The sequence below is a fragment of the Pogona vitticeps genome, chromosome 4 (genome assembly GCF_051106095.1).
Source record: "Pogona vitticeps strain Pit_001003342236 chromosome 4, PviZW2.1, whole genome shotgun sequence".
NCBI lineage: Eukaryota > Metazoa > Chordata > Lepidosauria > Squamata > Agamidae > Pogona > Pogona vitticeps.
Genome location: NC_135786.1, coordinates 53,843,012 through 53,865,302, shown reverse-complemented (window position 1 = coordinate 53,865,302; position 22,291 = coordinate 53,843,012). Strand labels below are relative to the sequence as shown.

Sequence of the window (22,291 nt, the reverse complement as noted above, 5' to 3'; positions counted from 1 at the left end):
GGGGTTTTTTTAGCCATCTGCTTGAGGCGATTCAACTTTGCTTTGTGCTCTAACAACTCCACAGATTAGGAACCTAACTGTATTTTCTGGAACTGCAATTCCCAGCATTCCTAATGGCAGGTATGGAAATCTTAAGAGTTATGGTTTAAAAAAAAGGGGGGGGGGAAACACCCTCAACTCTCGTTCATCCTTCCTTGCTCTTTTCTTGTCCATTCTGGACAATTAAGTACAGTATTTGGTGGTCAATCTATTTGTGGTTAAGAAGGGGGTGAAATCTGAACTGTTTCCAAATGGACAGTCTCTGATCAGGAAAGAGATTTGTGGGGTGGTGAGGATAGCTTTGTGACAGGTGGAGAGGCTATGGTCCTGTAACATCCGCTCTGACAACCTTCATCTGAGCTCGCGGTGAGAGATGATGGGAGCTGCAACCTCACAGACATCTATCTGGAAGACCACAGGTTCCCCATCTCTCCTATATTTAAAAAAATGCGCCCAGAGGAAGGAGGGCATAAAATCCAGGCTATGGATTATAGGCCAGAGATTTTAAATGCCTTTATATAAATCTCTAAGGTGGTCTCTTTTGGAATATTACTGACAGTTCTAGTCACTGGATGCAGAGAACGGCAGGTTACTCACCTGTAATTGTAGTTCTTCAGACCTCTATGATTCACACTGTGGGTGATCCGCACCTGCGCGGAGCCTCTTCAGAAGATTCTAGAGCTTCTGTGGTAGCAAAAAAACACATTAGAATGGACCCCTCCTCCTCGGTATAAGTACCTTGGCACCAGGACTCTACCTTCAGTTGTGTCAACTGCCACAAGGAAAAAAATATTGTATGGAGTGACAGAAGGGAGGTTGGGTGGGATGTGTGAATCACAGAGGTCCACTCGAAGAACTACAATTACAGGTGAGTAACCTGCCGTTCTTCTTTGTGGCCTCTGTGAATCACACTGTGGGTGACTAGCAAGCTGTTTTACCTGGAGGCAGGGTGTCATGCCAAGGCAGAAGCCAAAACAGCATGTTTGAATGCCGCATCAGACTTCTGTCGAATATCTAGTCTATAATGTTGGACGAAGGTAGATGGTTGTGCCCATGTAGCCGAGGAGCAAATGTTGGGGAGAGGCACACCACGTAGGAATGCTGTAGAGGCCACCAACACCCTGGTGGAATAAGGGCAAATAGCTTGAGGGACCAACTGTCAAGCAAGCTGGTATGCAAGCCGAATACGTAGTAGAGGCAACCCAGTGAGAAATTGTCTGGGAGGTGACTTGTAGACCTTTGTTAGGAAGTTGTTGACTGACAAAAAGGCATGGGGAACGTCGAAAGGGTTGTGTATGCGACACATAAAAGGAGAGGGCCCTCCTGATGTCCAAAGTATGAAGTCATTCATGGGTTGTGGACGGTGACAGAAAGAAAGATGGGAGGAGCAGTGGTTGAGAGAGATGAAACTGAGACACCACTTTAGGGAGGAAGAAGACATCAAGGAGCAACTTTACTATATCAGGATAGAATTGTATATAAGGCTAATCGTGGCATAGGGCCGCAAGGTTGCTTGCTCGGCGAGCTGAAGTAACTGCAACGAGAAAGGCCGTTTTGAAGGAAAGTAGATGTTGATCCGCTGAGGCTACAGCTTCAAATGGAGATTTACTGAGTTGTTGCAAGACTAAGGGCAAGGACCATTGTGGAGAGGGCAGGTGAACGTCTGGGTAAATGTGTGAGAATTGTTTAAGAAAGCACTTGAGCATGGGATGTCTGAAAGCTGCTGGAAAGGTCGGTGGTTGGTACGAGACGACTGCCGAGAGATACACTCTAATAGATGTGAGAGAAAGACTAGAAGATTTGAGATGGAGCAAATATTGGAGAACCGTGGAGAGAGAGAGGTTGACGGCAGGAAGGGTAACAGCTGTAGTAAAAGATTGGATTTTTTTTACCATTTATACACATAAGCTTTTCTAGTTGAGGATTTCTTTCCTTGATGGAGAACATCCATCAAGGAAGGAGAATCCTCCACACTGCCAGGTGTAGAGCAGGTAAGTTGGGATGAAGGATCCAGGAGCTGTTCTGAGTGAGGAGGTGTGGTAGGTAGGGAGGTGATAGATGTCGGAGGACAGGTGGTGTAGCACTGGGAACCAGAGCTGTCTTGGCCACCAAGGAGCAATGAGGATGGTGTTGGGTTTGTCCTGTTGTATTCGGGCAATTACCCTGTGGAGGAGCGGGAATGGTGGGAAGAGGCATGGGAGGGTCTTGGGCCAACGGCCAATAAATGTGTCTCCTCAGGAGTGTTTGCTGATGCCGGCAAGGGAACAATAGCACTTACATTTCACATTCTTGTGGAAGGCAAAAAGGTCTAGAGTCGGTTTTCCACGTCTTTTGCACAGGTGGAGGAAAAGTGATCTAATTCCCACTCGTGGGGTTGTGAGTTTGTGCGGCTGAGAGAGTTGGCTAGGTCATTGTCCTGGCCTGAGATGTGCAGAGCTGTGAGGCATAAGTGGTGTGGGAGGCACAATTCCCATAGGTCAACTGCCAAATAGAGGAGGCTTGGGGTGTGTGTGTCTCCTTGTTTGAGAATATAGTACATGGCTGTGGTGTTGTCGGTGGCAATCTGGACCACCTTGCCAGCTAGAACGTTTCTGAATGCTTTGCATGCCTTTATTACCACTAATAGTTCTAACTCGTTGATGTGTAGTGAAGGTTCTCTGCGGGACCAGTTGGCAAGTGTTTTGAGAGAGCTGCAATGTGCTCCCCAGCTAATAAGGCTGGTGTCAGTTGTGACGTGTATTTGAGGATGTGGTTGCTGGAAGGGGCATCCCATAGAGAGATTTGGGATGAAGCATCACCATTGGAGTTGTGAGGTGAGTTCGGGAGTAAGGGTGTTGGGAGGATTTGTCAGTGGGTCAAAAAGTGTGAGAAACCATGATTGTCAAGACCTCATCTTCAGGCGCACGTATTGTACGATTGAGGCCATGGAGGCCATGGTACCTAGTAGACATTGGATGAGGATGGCAGGAACCAAGCCATGGGGGGTGAAAACTTGTAGGAGGGAGATGAAGTTTTGTTATTTGTCGAGCAGGAGGAATGTGTGAGCTCGGGTGGAGTCTTTGGAATAATCCTTGTAGGGCTCATTTTGGATTTTTGCTTGTTGACTGTGAGACCAAGATCATGAAGAAGGGATAAGGTGAAAAGGGTGTCTCGGCGAGCTTTGTCATGGGAATGAGCTACAAGAAGCCAGTCGTCTATGCATAGGAAGACGAGGATCTTTTGAAGTCTGAGAAAGGCAGCCACTGGGGCCATGCACTTGGTGAAGACTCTGGGAGCTGTTGCAAGTCCAAAAGGAAGTATTTTGAATTGGTAGGCTTGGAGCCTGAGTTGGAATTGAAGAAACTGTCTGTGGGAGGGGTAGATGGAAATGTGAAAGTATTCATCTCGTAGATCTGATTGTGAACCAGTTGTTTTTTCTGAGAAGAGGTAGAACAGATTTGAGGGTTACCATACGGAATTTTGTGGTGATGACATACTGAGTTTTCTGAGGTCTAGAATAGGTCGTGAACCTCCATCCTTTTTGGGAACGGTGAAATAACGAGAGAGAAAATGTTTTGGTGTATAGGTTCTATTGCGTCCTTGATTAGTAAATTTTTTATCTCTTCTTGTAGAGTTTGAGATGGTGAATGATGATGTGATGCAACAGAGGGAGTTGATGGAAATGTATGCAGTACCCATTTTGGACAATGGAAAGAACCCAGGTGTCGGTAGTGATGGATTGCCAGGCAGGTAAGTGTTTCCAGAGGAAAGGAGGTTGATTTGCGATCTTGGTCAGGAAAACATCAAACATTATGTTTGGGTTTGCAGTCATTGTACCTTTGGATAGGTTGCTTGTGAGGTTTTTTTATTGTTCTTGTTTAAAGTATGGTGTGGAGAAGTTCTGATGTTGGGGTTCATGTTGGAACCTCTGGTAGGAATTGTAAGGGCACCTCCATTGATTGTGTTGGGTGCGCTGTTGATAAGTGGGATAGACACCCCCTCTTTTGGCAGCAGAATGTTTCTTCTGAACGTTTTCTAAGATGTCATCAGTTTCAGCATTAAAGAGACCAGTGCTATCAAATGGGAGGTCTTCAATACGTGCTCGGGCATTTTCCATGAGGCCAGCTGTTCTTAGCCAGGAGAAACGTCTGAGCGTGACAGAGGTAACCATGGACTTAGCCGAGATGTCTACCGTGTGTTTGGCAGAGAACATTTGCTGTTTGCCGACAGAGACCCTCCTGTTGAAAGGTTTGTGCTAATACTTTTTTGTCTTCTGGTAACGAGTCAAGAAAAATGGCTATGTTACCCCAAAGGAAGCATTGATATGCCCCCATAGCTCCTTGGTAGTTAGCTACCCTCATAGTAAAAGCCGCTGATTAGTAAAGCCACCTGCCCATAGAGTAGATTCTTTGACTGTCTTTGTTATGTGGGATAAGGGACTGTTGGTGTCAAAATCATGATTGTGAGGCCTCAACAAATATCGAATTTGGGGCCAGCTGTTTCTGGAGAAAAAGTGCTCCAAGGTCGTGTATCCGATAGACATTATCGATTATTTTCGAGACTGAGTGAGAGGAGGTTGATTTAGTCCAAGATTGATGAGCAGTGCTAAGAAGAGATGGTAGCATGGAAATATGGACTGGGGTAGTTGTGTCCTTAGAAATAGGATCATAAAGGTGATCGGCCGGTTCAGTTGTGGGGCGATGCATTTGAAGATCCAATTACTTAGCCATGTGGATCATGAGTTGAGTGTAAGTTTGGAAATCCTCTGCTGGGGATGGAGGATCTACATCTGTGAGATCGGAATCTGGTGATGTGAGAAACACAGATGGAGTTTGTGGTCGAGAACCATGTTCTGAGACCTCAGGATCGAGCCTGGAGTCAATAGAACATTGATTGACCTCAGCATCGAGAGGATGTTGGTCATAGTAATGTTGACGGTGGTCTGCCACTGAAGAGTGTGCCATGTCCATGGACATTTGTTGACGTCGAAAGTCCTGGTGCCAAGGTACTTATACCAAGGGGGAGGGGTCTATTCTAATGTGGTTTTGCTACCGCAGAATCTCTAGAATATTCCAAAGAGGCTCCGCGCAGGCGCGGATCACCCACAGTGTGATTCATAGAGGCCACAAAGAAGAACCCTATCTTGCAAACATTACCTTTATCATTATTCTGTGACTGTGTTCAGTGCCGTCAAGTTGAACTAATTTACAGCGACCCTAATACAGCTTTCAAGGTAAGTAAGCTATTTAAGGAGTGGTGTTACCAGTTCCACTCCCCCCAGTGAGTTTCCGTGACTGAGCGGGGGATTTGAACCCTGTTCTCCAGAGTCCTAGCCACTCTATGCACTGCACAACAGTGGGAATCTAAGGTATGAGAATCCCACAGCCAACATTCTAAACAACTGGAGCTCTCCGGAGTAACTTTTTCCCAGATTTGCACATAAGTTAGTGCCTGCACCACCTCGCCATTTTGCTGACAGCCGGCTACTGAGTCGCCTTAAATTCATGTGGACTAGACAGCAAGGAGGTCCCACATACAGTTGTGTTCAAAATTATTCAACACCCACTGAAATTGAATGTTTTGGCCATTTTGACATTGATTTTGATCATTCAGTCATCTTGCTTACATTTACATGAAAGAGGCACTTGTAGGTCAGAGAAATATAACCTTAAGTTTATAATGAAATAACCACAAATGTCTTTTCTGTGCTCACATCATTATTAGTTTTTATTCAACCCCCAAGTGACATTCAATCTTAGTACTTAGTACAACATCCTTTTACAGTTATAACAGCTTTTAAACGTGAAGCATAGCTTGACACAAGTGTCTTGCAGCGATCTACGGGTATCTTCGCCCATTCTTCATGGGCAAAAGCCTCCAGTTCAGTCAAATTCTTAGGCTTGCGCACTGCAACTGCTTTCTTTAAGTCCCACCAGAGGTTCTCAATCGGATTTAAGTCTGGTGACTGCGATGGCCACTCCAAAATGTTCCAGCCTTTCCTCTGCAACCATGCTCTAGTGGACTTGGAGGTATGCTTGGGATCATTGTCCTGTTGAAAGGTCCAACGTCTCCCAAGCCTCAGGTGTGTGATGGACTGCATCACATTTTCATCCAATATCTCCTGGTACTGAAGAGAATTCATGGTACCTTGTACACGCTGAAGCTTCCCTGTACCTGCAGAAGCAAAACAGCCCCAAAGCATTATTGACCCTCCGCCATGCTTCACAGTAGGCAAGGTGTTCTTTTCGTCATATGCCTTGTTCTTCCTCCTCCAAACATAGCGTTGATCCATGGGCCCAAACAGTTCTAATTTTGTTTCATCAGTCCACAGAACACTATCCCACAACTTTTGTGGTTTGCTCACATGACTTTTGGCATACTGCAGTCGACTCTTCTTATTCTTGGGAGACAGCAAGGGGGTGCGCCTGGGGGTTCTGGCATGGAGACCTTCATTACGCAGTGTGCGCCTTATTGTCTGAGCTGAAACTTCTATACCCACATCTGACAAATCTTTTTTCAGTTCCTCAGCAGTCACACAGGGACTTTTCACCACTCTACGCTTTAGGTAGCGCACAGCAGTCGAAGTCAGCATCTTCTTTCTTCCACAACCAGGTAGCATTTCAACAGTGCCCTTTGCCTTGAATTTGCGAATGATGCTTCCTATGGTGTCTCTTGGTATGTTTAACTTCTTTGCAATCTTCTTATAGCCATTGCCCTTCCTGTGAAGACAAATCACCTCTTCTCTTGTCTTCCTGGACCATTCTCTTGACTTCACCATTTTTGTAACCACAGCAGTAAATGTCTAGAAGGAGCTGAGTATCACAGTCATTTTAAAGCTGCCTAATTGGTGCTTATTATGCTGGATTGGTGCTCGGTGACATCCACAGGTGTTTTCAATACCTGATCGAAAACACCTGAATGAACCTCTCTTCTTCAGAGTGGTAGTCTTTAAGGGGTTGAATAATTGTGGCAATGAAGAAACCACAAAAGAAACATTTACTACTGTATTACATAACAATTGATGTTATTTTAGTTGCATTTGGTTCTTTAAAATGTCCTTGTAGGATTTCATTCTGAATACAATTCCAAATGTACACTATAGTCCCTAAACCCCTTTACAGCATTGGGGGTTGAATAATTTTGAACACAACTGTAAGGTAGAGGGAGGAGTGCCGCCTCCTTACAGCAGCAGCCAGTTTTTGCAAGCCTGCCGAGCTGAGAAAGCCCATGTTGTGAGGCGACACCATGCTTTCGAGGGAAACAGGTGTTGCCATGCGCGCACAGCGAAATGCGGCAGCAAGGTGTGCTCAGAGTGGGCTAAGGTTCCGGGAAGGCCTCCTTTATTATGCCTTCCCCAGTTGCCATATTGATGTTTCAGAGGTGTGACTTTGAATTGTCTTATTAAGGGCAGAATAGATCGTATTTTGCAGCAGATCCCTCGCACTTTCTACAGTTAATAATACCCCTCCTCTTCTAGATTGAACTGCTAAATGAAAAAAGGATAAGGGAACAAAGGGGAAGAGTCTGTGACAAAATAGTGTACTGAGCATCTCTTAACAGTGTATCTACACTACAGTTACATACAGCCTCAAATATTAGTAGCAGAATGACAGCCAGATGCTCTTGTCACATGGAAGGAAAAAAGTGCACAACAATTTAATATCTTTTAATAATCAACCAAGACTGTGTTGACTAGGAAAAGCCTGTTAAACAATATTAGGAAAACTTGTTAAAACACAGGCCTAAAGTCTGGATGTTCTGGGCTGTAGGAACTTTTTTTCCCTCTTCCAACTGCCTTGTTTCTATTTATATGTTCACAAAATAGTCCTCCCTCCTTGGAATTATATTTGCTTCATCTACCATGGCAACTATTTTGCTTCTGTTTCAGCCATATGGTGTTATTCTCTCTTCCCATTTTTCATGCTGATAATGACTTATTACAGCAAGTAAGCAAGTGCAGAAGATGATTTTAGGACACCCAATTGGCCCAAAGACTGCACCTTCATTCCTAGATTCTTTCAAATGTGGTAAGGATAAACAGTTACAGCAAACATCTGTGTTTTGCAGCATTGGACAATTTCATGGTTAACTAATCTGTCGAGGGACTGGCATCCCACAGACTAACCCATTCAAGACATTGAGATAGGAATGGGAGGGACTCCACATCATCAAAGGCATACAAGGTTGCATGACACCTAAAACATGATAAGCAAGACTATGGTGCTGGGTTTCAGTTCAAGGAACCATGAGTTTAACTCATCATCACCGAGCTGTTTTCCATTCTTTCAAAGCCTGCAAGTCTTCTGATAGCACTAAGTGTTCCTAGGGGTACCCAGTGTGGTGTAGTGGACAGACTGATTAGGACTAAGGAGGCTTGGATTCAGATCCCCACTCAACCATGGAAACTTACTGGGGGATATGGAACTGAAAAACCATTCCTTAAATATCTCATTTACCTTGAATGCCCTATTAGGGTTGGTATAAGTCACTTCCAACTTGACTGCACATAAAAAGTGCTCCTGAACTATCAAATATTTTAAGCACCCAGAAAAAGACAGTGCATATTTTCAAGAATCTCGGAGATCTAAAGAACATATGTTGTTTTATAGTATTTCAGAACTGGTGGAATTAAACATATAGAATAACTCCCCCAACATCCCCACTCTATCCATTTATCTTTCCTCAGCAAAGGCACAGTGCATACTTGTGCAATAAATACAAACTCTAAGGCTAGTCACAAACAATATTTATGGTCACTAATTCCATATTGTGTCAGGACAGGACAGGGGCCAGCACTTTACTTATTTGAGAGAATGCAGCATTGACCAGGGGGAGGGGCATGTACCTGCAATGTTGCAGCATTTGGACACAGCAAAGGTGCCCAAGAAGTTACAGCTAGTCAACCCCATGCAATTTTTGCTCACAACGCAACTTCCTGTAGCTACTCATAAGGAATTCTTTCAATATTACTCCCCACCCCATCTCTATGCTGACAAATCATAAGCAGCAGCAAAACTTTTTACTAAGAGTAATTTACAAGGCTTCAGACACCATCCTTGCCTGCAGCATTCAGCTCCTTGGGTACCAACTACAGTACTGCATTCACCTTGAATAACTCTCTGAGATCATAATGAGGACAGCTGCCAACCTGGTTAATGCAATTAAGATTCCCTCTACAGTTCCAGCTTAGTCCCTTGCCTAAGCTTGGGAGATAGGTCAAATTAGTTCACCGACCAGCACAGTGTTGCGAAGGTAGTGAGCTCATCCTGCAAGAGAATGTCCAGTGATGGGACCTTAATAAAAACTGGTATTTGGAAATGTAATTACTTCTTACAGGGGTAGGGGGTGGGAAGGAAGGAAAAATGTAATAACTGAGGCCAGAATCCAACTGAAAAAAAAACTACATGGAAGGGCCAATCGTACTGCAGTTTTTGCTCTCCTCAGGTTCCCCTTCACATGACTGCTTGTGTGCCCAATTTCACAAAAAGTACTCAAAGGAGAGCGAGCGGTGGGCTTAATGCCAACATGACTGCTATTATGCAATCACATGTGAAAATAAGATACTGGCTTATAGCCAAAATGGAAATACATATTGATTTGTGAAAATTAAAATGAGACAATTCCTGCTCATTCATGCTTATGGGCTAATATACTGTAGCTATAGCAGCCTATTTAAAACTAGGAAATTTGTAACCAATCCAGTAAGTCCACAGATAGATACTATTTGTATTTCATAATCAAAAGGAATTTTACAGGTACAAATGCATTTGTATTTATTACAGCTCTATTGCAGCTTTCAGATATTATCTTTTTATGGAGGCACGGGACTGGTCTTGCATAATACTCTAAGAAATTATGCCCATCATTTCAGGGTTTTCTAATACTGTCATATTTATTTATTTATTCTATTTATACCCCACCTATCTGGTCATTTCGACCACTCTAGGTGGCTATATCCCCAGCTAATCAAGTTGTCTCTATGGCAATTTAAAAGGAGAAGTAGAAAATATCAACATCGCCATATGGAAATATTCTCACTTTTTTCCTTTCAATACAGACACAGCTGACAAGCAAAATTAGGCAGTCCGAGGTACTCTGGAACACTCCACTTTCAAGATGACCAGAAGCATTTGGGACACTTATATGGTCACAACAAATGTCTTACTAAGATAGGAGAGTTCCAAAAACAAGCGTAGTTTTAAGTTTTGAAGGAAAGCAAAAAAAATTAAAAATACAATTTTTTAAAAGGGGGGGGGGGGACAGTGTACCAGCTATCTGTCCTAGTGCCACAACACAGACCCAGAGCCTTCCCAAGTACAGGTTCCCTTATAACAAAAGGAAAATAGGTGAAAACAAACCAGTTGCAAGAGATATTGTGGAAGGTCCAGGGGGCTGAAAGACTAAATGGTTCTAGGTTACCCACTCACACTTAAAGTTGAGTCTAGGGAGACAAGGGACTTCTGCACCCATTTTATAACCTACATTGGGTTTTAGACTCTGAAAAGTTTTTTTCTACAATTCCTGTGCCTCACAAAACTTCTTGGATTATCTTTGCAAAAATTAATCTTTTGTACAGTTAGTTAGAAGAATACTGAAGCCAGTTGGCTTTTTGGTTTTAAATAATCTAGCTGAAATGAATTTCAGTTGTATTTCACAGGATACTTTTTAGAAACTATCCTTGTCATGTGTGGAATAAATCTAAAGACCAAAACTTAGGAGACACAGTCTCTTTTTGTGTTTGTTCTTCTACCATAGACTGATATAATCAATACAGTTTTGATTTCGGATGCAGCAGTCTAACAATTATACCCTGTTGTAACTAAAGCAATCTTTCAGGTTCTTCAACAAATGACTTCCCTTTCCTTTACTACTTCTTCCACTTATTTTTACTCTGAATTACTGTACTAGCTGCTGCAATCTGTCCCACTCTTTCATTTTGAATCTTTAACTGCATTTCTAGTTTGTTGGCTTTTTACCGATTATTGTGAACTTGGCTGAACCAACGTTCCTGCCTTCGGGGGAGCCTTCATCATCTGCCGTCCCTCAGGCACTGAGTGAGAGACAGTGTGGCTGTGCTGCTGCCAGTTTCCAGCCTTCCTGGGGGACTTTGGCTTGGACTCCCTTGGCCTTGCAGGACTGGGCCCTTGCTGCCTCTGGCTGCCCCATCCCCTCCTCAACATCAGCCACCTGGCTCAGGGGGAGAAGGGGCTTTATAAGCCAGAACCTCTGCCAGGGTCCTGCCAGACCAACATTCCTGCCTTTGGGGAAGTCTCCATCGTGGCGGTGGGGGTAGAACATGCCCACGTAGGAGAAGAAAGGTTAGATACCTTACATCTATCCCCTCTTCTAGTCCTATCCCCAACCAGATGGTATCAAGTGACCATATCAGCAAACCCTTGAGCCACACGGTGCTGTTAATAAACCCCAGTACAAAATAAGACTGCCCTCATCCATGATGTAATTCTGGATGAGGGTGCTGACCTGGTGTGCATTACAGAGACCTGGGTGGGAGAGGAGGGTGGTGTTCCCGTCTCCCAGCTGTGTCCACCTGGGTACTTGGTCCAGCACCAATGTTGCTCAGAGGGTCGGGGAGGGGGAGTTGCTATAGTCTATAGGAGTTCTATCTCTTTGACCAGGCTTTCTATCCCTTTGAGAGGAGGTCTTGAGGGCCTGTATTGTGTGTTGGGCTTACAAGACAAATTGGGATTCTGTTGGTGTACTGCCCACCCTATTGCATACCAACATTCTCCCTGCCTGAGCTGACAGAAGTAGTCTCAGACCTGGTGTTGAGGACTCTCGGGCTGTTGGTGCTGGGGGACCTCAGCATTCATGCCGAGGCTGCCTTGACTGGGGTGGCTCAGGACTTCATGGCTGCCATGACAATCATGGGGCTGTCTCAATGTGTCATCGGCTCTTGGACCTGGTTTTCTCAAGGGGACTGGAAGATGGTGGTTTGGATGTGGAGGGGCTGGTTGTGACCCCATTTGTATGGTCAGACCACTTCCTGGCCAAGTTTAGTCTATTAGCTTCTTCTCCCCTCTGCAGGGGCGGGGGATCTATTAAGATGTTCCCCCTCGGAGACTAATGGATCCTAATGGTTTCCTGAATGCTCTGGGGCAGTGGTCCCCAACCTTTTTCGGTCCGCGGACTGGCTGGGGAAGGCAAGGCACCCCCTGCCCCCGTGTGCATATGTGAACAAATGCCCGTGTGAGCGCTGCAACAGTTTGCACATGCGTGCGAGTGCATGTTTTTTCACTCTTGCATGCAAGTTCGATTCCACATAAACTACTTAAAAATCAAGAATGTGAGCATCTGAAGCTTAGACGTTCTTGTTTCGTGGCCAATGTCTCCTAGCCCTCCCATCTCTACCTTCACCTCCTTTCTTTTATTTTTGCTGTTTCTCACTCAGGCTGGAAGCTTTGATGCATGGACACAAAACAAATTTGCTCAGTGACCTGTAGGGCGAGACAGAAATCCTTGCCAGCTCTGCAAATGACCCAGCACTGATTCTCGCTGTTCGTGTGCGCTCAGCAACCTTTCCTAATTTCCATTATGCAGCCTGAAATTTTTTTTGGACACACAGACTAGAGCTCTGTCCAGCGCCTGGCAAAGCATTTTTGAATGTATGTATCTATCTATTGCTGAGAACTGAAGCAGGTACTAGATTGTAGGCAACACTGACAGGGAGGCTGGGAAGAAGTGGAGGGGTGGGAAAGGTTGCGGACAGAAACAAAAGGCCTGCTAACCCTATAACTGCAAGGGCTGAAACTTTCTAATTGGCAGGCTGGTGGGAGAGTGACGTAAAAACGAAAGCCCATGTCACCGTCAGCCTTTTCTCCCAGCAGGTGGCTTGTTGCAAAGCATCTTTAGACAATAGGGGCTCGAGTGGCATTTCCTAACCTCACCAGCCTTGGCTCGCTCCTTTTTTTTTTCACTGCCATTTCTCACGAGGGAAAGAGCATCACCCCATAAACAATAATTTAAAAACACACACACACAACGACCGAACTTTCCCACAGTTCTTTATCATCTCAAAAAAGGCAGTAATTTGGCCACTCCTAAAAAAGCCTAACCTGGACCCAAGGCTGGTGGTTAACTACCGACCAGTGGCGAACCTCCCTTATTTGGACAAAGTGTTGGAGCGGGTTGTGGCTGGGCAACTCCAGGCACTGCTGGATGAAACAGATTTTCTGGATCCATTTCAATTGGGTTTCAGGACGGGTTTTGGTATGGAGATGGCCTTGGTCGCCCTGTACTATATGACCTTTGCCAGGAGAGAGACAGGGGGAGTGTGACCCTGTTTATACTCCTGGACTTCTCAGCAGCTTTCGACACCATTGACCATGGTGTCCTTCTGGATAGGCTAGCTGGGTTGGGAGTTGGGAGCACTTTACGGTGGTTCCGTTCTTCCTAGCTGACCATGTCCAGAGGGTGGTGCTGGGGGACAGCTGCTCTGCCCCATGGTGTTTATGTCTTGGAGTTTCTCAGGGCTCGATACTGTCCCCCATGCGTTTAACATCTACATGGAACTGCTGGGAGAGGTCGTCAGGAGGTTTGGGCTGAGGAGTCAGCAATATGCTGATGATACTCAGCTCGACCTCTCATTTTCCACCAATCCATGTGAGGCAGTTTCTGTGCTGAACGCATGTCTGGACCTCATAATGGACTGGATGAGGGTTAATAAATTGAAACTCAATCCATACAAGACGGAAGTGCTGTTACTGGGTGCTTCGCCTGATAGGCTGGAGGGCCATTTCCCTGCCCTGAATGGGGTTACACCCCCCCAAGGGACAGGGTCCACAGCCTGGGAGTGCTCCTGGACCCCAGTCTAACTCTGGAAACCCAGGTGGACTCAGTGGCCAGGGGTGCCTTCCTTCACCTGCGGAAATTATACCAGCTATGGCCCTACCTGGACAAGCAGAGTCTCAAGACAGTTACACATGCACTGGTAACATCTCATATAGATTACTACAATCTGCTCTATGTGGGGCTGCCTTTGAAAATGATCCGGTGACTGCAACTGGTCCAGAATCAAGCTGCACGGCTGGTGAGGCGCTAGAGGACACATCAAGCTGATTCCGTTTAAATTACACTACCAGTTGCTGCCTGGGCCCAATTCAAAGTAACATATAAAGCCCTAAACGGCTTGGCCCTGGATACCTGAAGGACTGCCTCCTTCCATATGAACCTACCCAGCAGCTGAGATCTAGCCAGGGGGTCCTTTTGAAAAAGCCATACCTCAAGGGCCTTCTCGGCAGCTGCCCCCAGACTACAGAATGCCATCCCAACTGAGATTTGTCTGGTGCCAACGCTGATGACATTTTGGCACCAGGTCAAAACCTTCCTGTTCCAGAAGGCTTTTAACTGAAATAGTATCAACTGTAGGTCCTGATGGCAGTTTTTAGAGTATATATTTTAATTGTATTATAATTGTTTTATGTTTTTTACTGTATTTTAACTGTTGTAATCTGCCCAGAGACCTTTGGGTAGTGTGGGCAGCATATAAGTTAAATAAACAAACAAACAAGGTTTTCTTAACATTACTCATTAGTCTGTAATCACTACTTTGGTTTAGGTATTTTTAACTGTAGCCGAGATCTCCCAAGTTTCCCTCAAGTATTGATTAATGATCCCTTTTTAATGGAGAGATTACATTTTACTAAGGACAGAATGCATTACTAAAATTGATCTTTTTTAAAATAATGCTTGTTTCACTACCAAAAAATGACTTCGTTTTTCTGCAGCCATTGGCACTTCACCAAAGACATTATCCAAATTTATCACTTGTGATTCAGGCACGATGCAGACAACTGCTCTATTTTCTGTTCTTTTCTCCTCCCCTGACTTCTCAGCTCAGAGAACGATGAGGAATATCTTGCTCGAAATATGAGTCTAAGAGTGCAATGACATAGTCAAATAGTTCATGATTTGTTCTGCTTATAAAGTGAGTGAATCAGTGACATATCTACTGTACATTTTTCGGGTACTGATCCTTAAACTGTTATGGGGGGCGCTTCACAACTAGTTACGAGGTCTGGGTAACCACTGATATCTCCTTCAGTGGGGTTGTTCCACAACAGATCACCACTAATTTTTCGAAAATTTTGCCACTACATCTCAGTTTTGACTAAAATTGTTGTACCGGGTTATCTCACACATCAAAGTCATTAATGTAAGTGAAAATTTCCTGTGCCTTATAGTGTCTTGAGTTATGGGGAGATCAGTATTTGGGAAATGTTATATACATGCATGATACATCGTAGAATGATGAAATAAAACATAGAAAATACCACAATCAATATAATCTTTTGTTTTAGGCAGCTATGAAAATACATACTACATGAAGCACATTTTAGGAAATACTCTGGGTTTTTTTCAAAAAACAACTTATGTACAATTTTGTCATACGAGAGCTTCCTTGCAATGTCATTTTCTAGAGATAATATGCATAAAGAACTTAAGTGCTCTTCAGTCATGATAGACTGAAATTTGTTCTTTATAAAGAATAACCTTGAAAACTTCCTTTCTGCTCCACAGCTCATGTTAAGCACTATCAAGTACAGACGGAGCACAGCAGCAATACCGGGGAACACTTCAATTAGGTGTTGGTCACAATTAAGTTAAAGAACATCTGCATGTTGCATTTTAGATGACGTGTTTTCTTCTGTGTTCTGGGATTTCCTAAGATGCAAATATTCTTTTAACTGGTAACATTTGTTTACTAATTTGTAGTCAATATTTTTGTAATATAAGTTTAATACTATCCTCATCAATTTCAGAACCGTCACCAGTTCTGGGAGGAATTTGAACTTTTTCATAATTGCCCAAATGGGTCAATCCTCTTGCATAACTGTTTATCAAGCAGTCATAGTTGATATAGAATGTCTATCCTAATTTTGTCAGCTCCTCTCAATGAAGCACTACTTGTTCCATCTGAAATGTTCCTTTTAACAATGCATTTGGATGAATCAGAATAATTTGAGGTGTTATCTTCACACAAACCTTCTGAGTATGATTCACAGTATGCAATCCTATCAGCTGAATCTTGTCTGAGTTCTTTAACAAACAAAAAGATGATGGTAGAAGATAAGCTTCAAATACATCAAAAACTAGGAGCCTGCAGCTTTTTTTTTTTTTGAAACGCTCTAGCACTTCTTCCCAAATGACTGTTAAAACAGCATATTCCACTTTTGCCAAACTTATGGTATAAATTATTTGCATCTCATTAACGTTCAGACTTCTGAGTTGTCAAAATGTGTTTGAGTCTGTAAAATACTCATATATCAATTTTTAATTGCCCAGACCACTTCACACGTAGTGTGCGGACTATCTAGTTAAACTTAGGCTCTTTAGAGAAAAGTGTAGATTGTTCTGTATGTTTAAAATTCTCTATCTTTGTAGAGATCCAGAGAACATACACCTCCTGCAAATGCCAAAATAGTCAATAACTTCAGGTACAGTAGACACTGCCTTTTCTCCAACATGTTTAAGCAAATTGGTTGCACATGATACATAGCCTGCATGCCTGTTGTTTTAAAAGAGTGCTGGCAGACTTTTCTCCAAGCCCTTCATGCTAGATGAAGTATCGCAAGATTGGCCATTGATATTTTCAAGTGAAAGCATATGTTCACCCAAGACGTCTTGAATTTTGTTTAACAAAGTCATGGATGAATGATAAAAAATGTTAAAAATGTCCCACAGTTTTTCATTATAACACTGTCAAAATATAATTACATGTCAAGACAGTCATGCAATCAACAATGGAGCAGTACTTTTGTGTCTAGATGGTTAATTTGGTTCACAATTTCATCTTGCACATGTTTTCCCATGATTTCCATCAATTCTTCATAAACTGTTTTGGGTAGGGAAGTAGCATTTACTTTTTAATTTTTACATTTCTTGAGATCTTCATGTAAAACGGGGTAAAACTCTACATTAAGTTCAAGGGCCCCCGAAGTTTCCATTATTTAGTGAGCCCCGCTTTAGTGATGGTCACTCAAAGCCTTCAGCTCCTACAGTCCCCCAAAGCAACAATCTGTCAAGAGGCAAGCTGATGTACGGAGGTGGCAAGGCAAGAAGCAATATGTATTTGTGTGGGTGTATTGGATCAGGGAACTCTTACATCATGCTTGCCAACCAATCTTTGCTTTTAACTCTCATGCTTCCACTGCTTGGCTCTTTCTTTGCCTCCCAAGGAATGCCACCCAACTCTCCTCCTTTTGCAACCTTGAACTTTCTGACATATAACCAAAGGGTGCCCTGGAAAAGCCACCACCTCTGCTGTCACACTGCTCCCTCTTTCACTATGTGTTAGTGGAGGTGCTGTTTAACTATCTACCCATATCACTCAATCGAGTCAGGAGATGAGGCTGAGGGGCCTGACGCCAAGGGAGGCCCGAAAGGAAAAAAACAAGAAATCGGGCCTTCTCGGAGGTGGCCTCTCGCCTCTGGAACAACCTCCCTCCAGAGATTTGTACGGCCCTGTCGCTGGGCATTTTTAAGACCCAACTAAAAACCTGGATGTTTAATCAGGCCTTCCCTCCAGTCAATACTTAGGTTTCTTTCTTCTTCACTTTTTCTCTGTTACTTTCCATCTTGAAGAATTTGTCTACCGTTTGTTGTTTATTGTCTTATATTGATTTACTTTACTTTTTTTTTTGGTATTTGCATATGTTTTCTTTTATATTGTCTGGAAGCCGCTTAGAGTGGTCGCAATGACCAGATAGGCGGGGTATAAACTAACTAACTAACTAACTAACTAACTAACTAACTAACTAACTAACTAGCTAGCTAGCTAGCTAGCTAGCTAGCTAGCTAACTAACTAACTAACTAACTAACTAACTAACTAACTAAATAAATAAATAAATAAATAAATCTTACTTACAGAGCAGACACAGGACTGCAAAAGAACATGGAGTACCATAGCTAAAGCCACAACAATGGAAAGGCAAGGAGGGACGTTAAAAAGTATATTAGGAGACAATGCACACTATCAAAAGAAACTCAGAAGGAAAGGGCACAAACAATAACAGTGGAGCTGCCCAAGGGCCTTCCTGGAGGGGCTGTACTAAGCACTTGTCCACACTGGAATATCTGGTGCAGTCCAGTCTATGCTTTAAAAAGTTTTTACCTTAAGTGACATTTATTTCAACTCTCACTTGAACTGTCCTTTTGGCCACACTGGAGCTCGTACTATGGTTTCTCTTCTCTCATATTACAAGTCCACACAGAGCATCATTTACCTGGTTTACTCACAAGTAAGGAGGCAACAGCTGCCACTCAAGGGGAAAAAAACTGGGATGAATCTTGGGCAGACAGAAAGGAGGTAACTCACCATTTTTCTGGCCTTTCTCCTCAGCTGGGGATTTGCTGCTTCCTTGTGGGTCAGAACCCATGGAATCAACATAGCCCCCTTCCCTAACTTTTCTCAAGGCCATCAGTCAGGGGAGTGGGATGGCTTTCCTTTGTTGCTGTTAAATAAAGTAAGTGGCATATCAAAATGGCAATGCATTAGAATTTCACTGCATTGGTTAGATATATTTAAAAAAAAAATAGAGAAGGGGGTTTCTTTCCCCTCCTTTTAATTTTGCAATCCACCTAATACTGTATGTCACAGGATTGTCACTGCAATTAATGCTGCCCTCAGAACCGTTTTGGTGCGAGGTAACATGTGCACAGGCTAAACAGAGAACTAATTAGGATCACATTGAAGCATGCCAAAAAGAATATATGTCAAAAAGGTTAGCAACAGCTCTTAAAGGAGAAGGATGTATCTATCTAAGTGGAAATGCAGATTGACTCTGTCACTTGGATCAATCCAAACGTGTCAAAGCAATCCGTATCCTGATGCTGGCGTGGACAGGGTCTTAAGATGCAGATTTGTTCTACGTCCTTTGCAAGAGCACTTCTCTACATCTCCCCCACTGAAATGCAAGGCAGATGTTACCAAAATAACCAAGATGTACCTTATGGAAGAGATGAATAGTAAGCCTGCCCTAGATTCCAGTATTTGGAGAAATAAACTGATTATAACTCAAGAAGAACATTCACCTCCAACATTTTCTTTTCCCACCTCCACAGTCAGGTTCTAAGATACAATAGTGGAAGCTCCAGAGAAAGTACCTAAAGTCAGGATTAAAACAGATCCTCTCACATTCTACTTCAGCTTGTAACATTTTTCAAACTATTCATCTTGTTGCTTCCTCAATAAAGGCTAAAATAACACCATGTATCTGTGCTAAATGGAATATCAAAACAGCACAATGATGATTCTTGCTCTACCAAATGCATTGAAATATTGTTCTACCAGTGTTTCCCCCAGAAGTCAAGAGACCAGAAGAAGGAAGAAGAATTTAAAATTTTAATTAAAGAATAGGAAGCACTTAAAGTTTAGGTAATCAAATCAAACATACCTCTATAAAATTGTAGAACAGCTTAAGGACTTCCATGTTTTTGAAAACAGACACTAGAAAACTTTTCAACAATGTCATGAGAACCTGCAAAGAATAATTGCCTTGACAATGTATGATATTCCATTCTCAAAGCAATACCCTTGATTAGCAAATATTTTCATCAAGTTGTTAGCTGTTTTAATGCAAATGGCAAATATCGGGAGAGGGATGGAGCATACAGGCATGGATTTGAGAAATTATGGTGACTTTCTTAAGAGACTAGGGCCTACATATTATGAAAAGTTCTGATTTGTTTTCTTCTAGGCAGTGTAAAATCCTGGTGCTGATTATAATGTGCTGGCATGTGAAAGACACAGTAATAATTACTTTACTAATCTGCTTTTAAAACAAGTTTCTCAGTGTTTCAGCCATACATTCAGTTCAAACATTTCTCTGTAGCTATCTGAAGAATTACTAGCTCAAATACAAAGAAATGAGAACAGGATCGCTGTTGCTGGAGGGTAGTGCTGAACTCTGTTGTTGAGGGACAATGTCTGGATTGCTGTCTGTAATTAAAAATATTTGTTAAGGTCTCTCAAGGATTTGCAAGATTCTGGCTGAAAAATGATGCACACTTACCTGAGAATATCTGCTAGCTCCTTGAACTGGGTACATGGCTGCAGAACCAGATGAGAGTTTGATTTCACACTATGTCTCCGAGAAGAGCCAACCTGTGTAGCCTTGAGCAAGCTGTACAATCCCAAAAATCCACCCAACAGAAATGATAAACCACTTCAGAGTATACCTTAAAAACTTGGAAGAGGTTAGAACTGCACTGAAAATCCCAGAAGAAAGTGAAGTGCTTTTTTTGTGTTCAGCAAACTCTACATCATTGAAAAGTTAAAAACAGAATCTTGTGGTGACTTCCAAGGAGAGCTTATAACTATACAGCAAATGTGACTTCTGCAGCTCAGTCCTTAAAAGGTAAAAATTCCCCTTGACATTTAGTCCAGTTGTGTCCAACTTTAGGGCACGGTGCTCATCCCCATTTCCAAACCATAGAGCCAGCATTTGTCCGAAGACAATTTCCATGGTCACGTGGATGGTGCGACTAGACACGGAACGCCATTACCTTCCCACTGAGGTGGTACCTATTTATCTGCTCGCATTTTTACGTGCTTCTGAACTGCTAGGTTGGCAGGAGCTGGGACAAGCAATGGGAGCTCACTCTGTCATGTGGATTCGATCTTACGACTGCTGGTCTTCTGCCCTTGCAGCACAAAGGCTTCTGCTGTTTAACCCACAGCGCTACCACGTCCCCCAATCTTTAAAATTCTAGTATTAATAACTTTTGTCACTCACATTGTCTGCTGTGAACTCATACGAAATTTTAAAATCATACACAGATTATTTATTCATCATATAGAAAAACAACACAAAGCTATAATAGTTTGGTTTTGGTTTTAAAACTCCTTTTAACTCAGTGCAGCAGATTAAAAAAACAATCCATTTCAAAGAATTTTCTTGGAAAGTTAGGTACCTGCCCTCTGGTGGCCCTGAAAATATTTGCACTTGCATAATGGAAAAGTTCTCTTTTTGAAAATCAAAGCTACTGAGAGCAACTGCTAGATAGCTCAGTGGTTTAGGCATCTGGCTGCAGAACCAGAGGTTGGGAGTTCAATTCCCTGTTGTGCTCCGTTGATCCACAGGGTCCCTTGCAGTTCTAAGATTATTATTATTAACATTTAGAGAATTTTTTTCTGCAATTTGGTTCATTTCCTTATTCACACATATATTAACCAAAAAAACTGTTTACTGATTTGCATTCCTCTCCTAAATTATAAGAAAAAAATGGTGTAGTGGCTGGAGAGATGATTAAATTTAAGACTGAGAACTGGGTTCAAATCCCAGCTCAGTCATGGACTCTTAACTGGTTGAAACCACTCCTTAAATATGTCACATACCGTATTTTTCACTCCATAAGACGCACCTCTCCATAAGACGCACCAAATTTTTAGAAGAAAACAGGCAAAAAAATAATCTGTTTTCTTCTCCTAAAAATTGGTGAGCCTTATGGAGAGGTCTGTCTTATGGAACACACCCTAGGACCCTTTGCAGGCTCACCCAGCCCCCCTGGAGGCCAGAGGGGGCAAAATCACCACCTTCTGGGACTCTTCTGAAGCTTCCCAAGCCTCACAAGTCTCAGAAGGTGGCCATTTCGCCCCCTATGACCCCCGGGGGGAGGGTGAGTCTCTAAAGGGTCCTAGGATGTGTTCCAGGACCCTTTAGAGACTCACCCTGTGCCCCCCGAGGTTCAGAGGGGACAAAATCACTACCTTCTTGGACACTTCCGATGCTTCCCAAGTCTCAAAAGTCCCAGAAGGTGGCGATTTCGCCTGCACTGGCCCCGTGAGGGTGGGGCGAGTGTCGCAAGGGTCTGAGTGAGCCTTCCCGGACCCTTGCGACCCTCCCCCCACCTGTAAGCTGGTGATTTCGCCCGCGCTGACCCCATGGGGGGTGGGGGGAGCATCGCAAGGGTCTTGGAAGGCTCACTCAGACCCTTGCGATGCTCCCCCCCACAGGGCTAGCGGGGGCGAAATAACTGCCTTCACTCATAAGACGCACTGACTTCCCCCCCATTTGGGGGGGAAGTGCGTCTTATGGAGCAAAAACAGTACTTTGAAACCCATCAGGATTACTATGAGTCAGATGCAACTTGACAGCATATAACATGATCCCTAAATTATGGTTGTTGTTTAGTCGTTGTGTCTGACTCTTCGTGACGCCATGGACCAGAGCACACCAGGCCCTCCTGTCTTCCACTGCCTCCCAAAGTTGGGTCAAATTCAAGTTGGTAGCTTTGGTGACACTGTCCAACCAT

General features: G+C 43.3%; 1 long non-coding RNA gene across 1 annotated transcript; it reads left to right on the top strand.

Annotated features, from left to right (window-relative positions):
• Nucleotides 1–3: 3 nt before the first annotated feature.
• On the top strand, nt 4–21,145 carry LOC110080259 (uncharacterized). Its single transcript, XR_012086331.2, has 3 exons — nt 4–120; nt 3,651–3,768; nt 15,556–21,145. It is a non-coding gene; the product is annotated as an uncharacterized LOC110080259 (long non-coding RNA).
• Nucleotides 21,146–22,291: the final 1,146 nt, after the last annotated feature.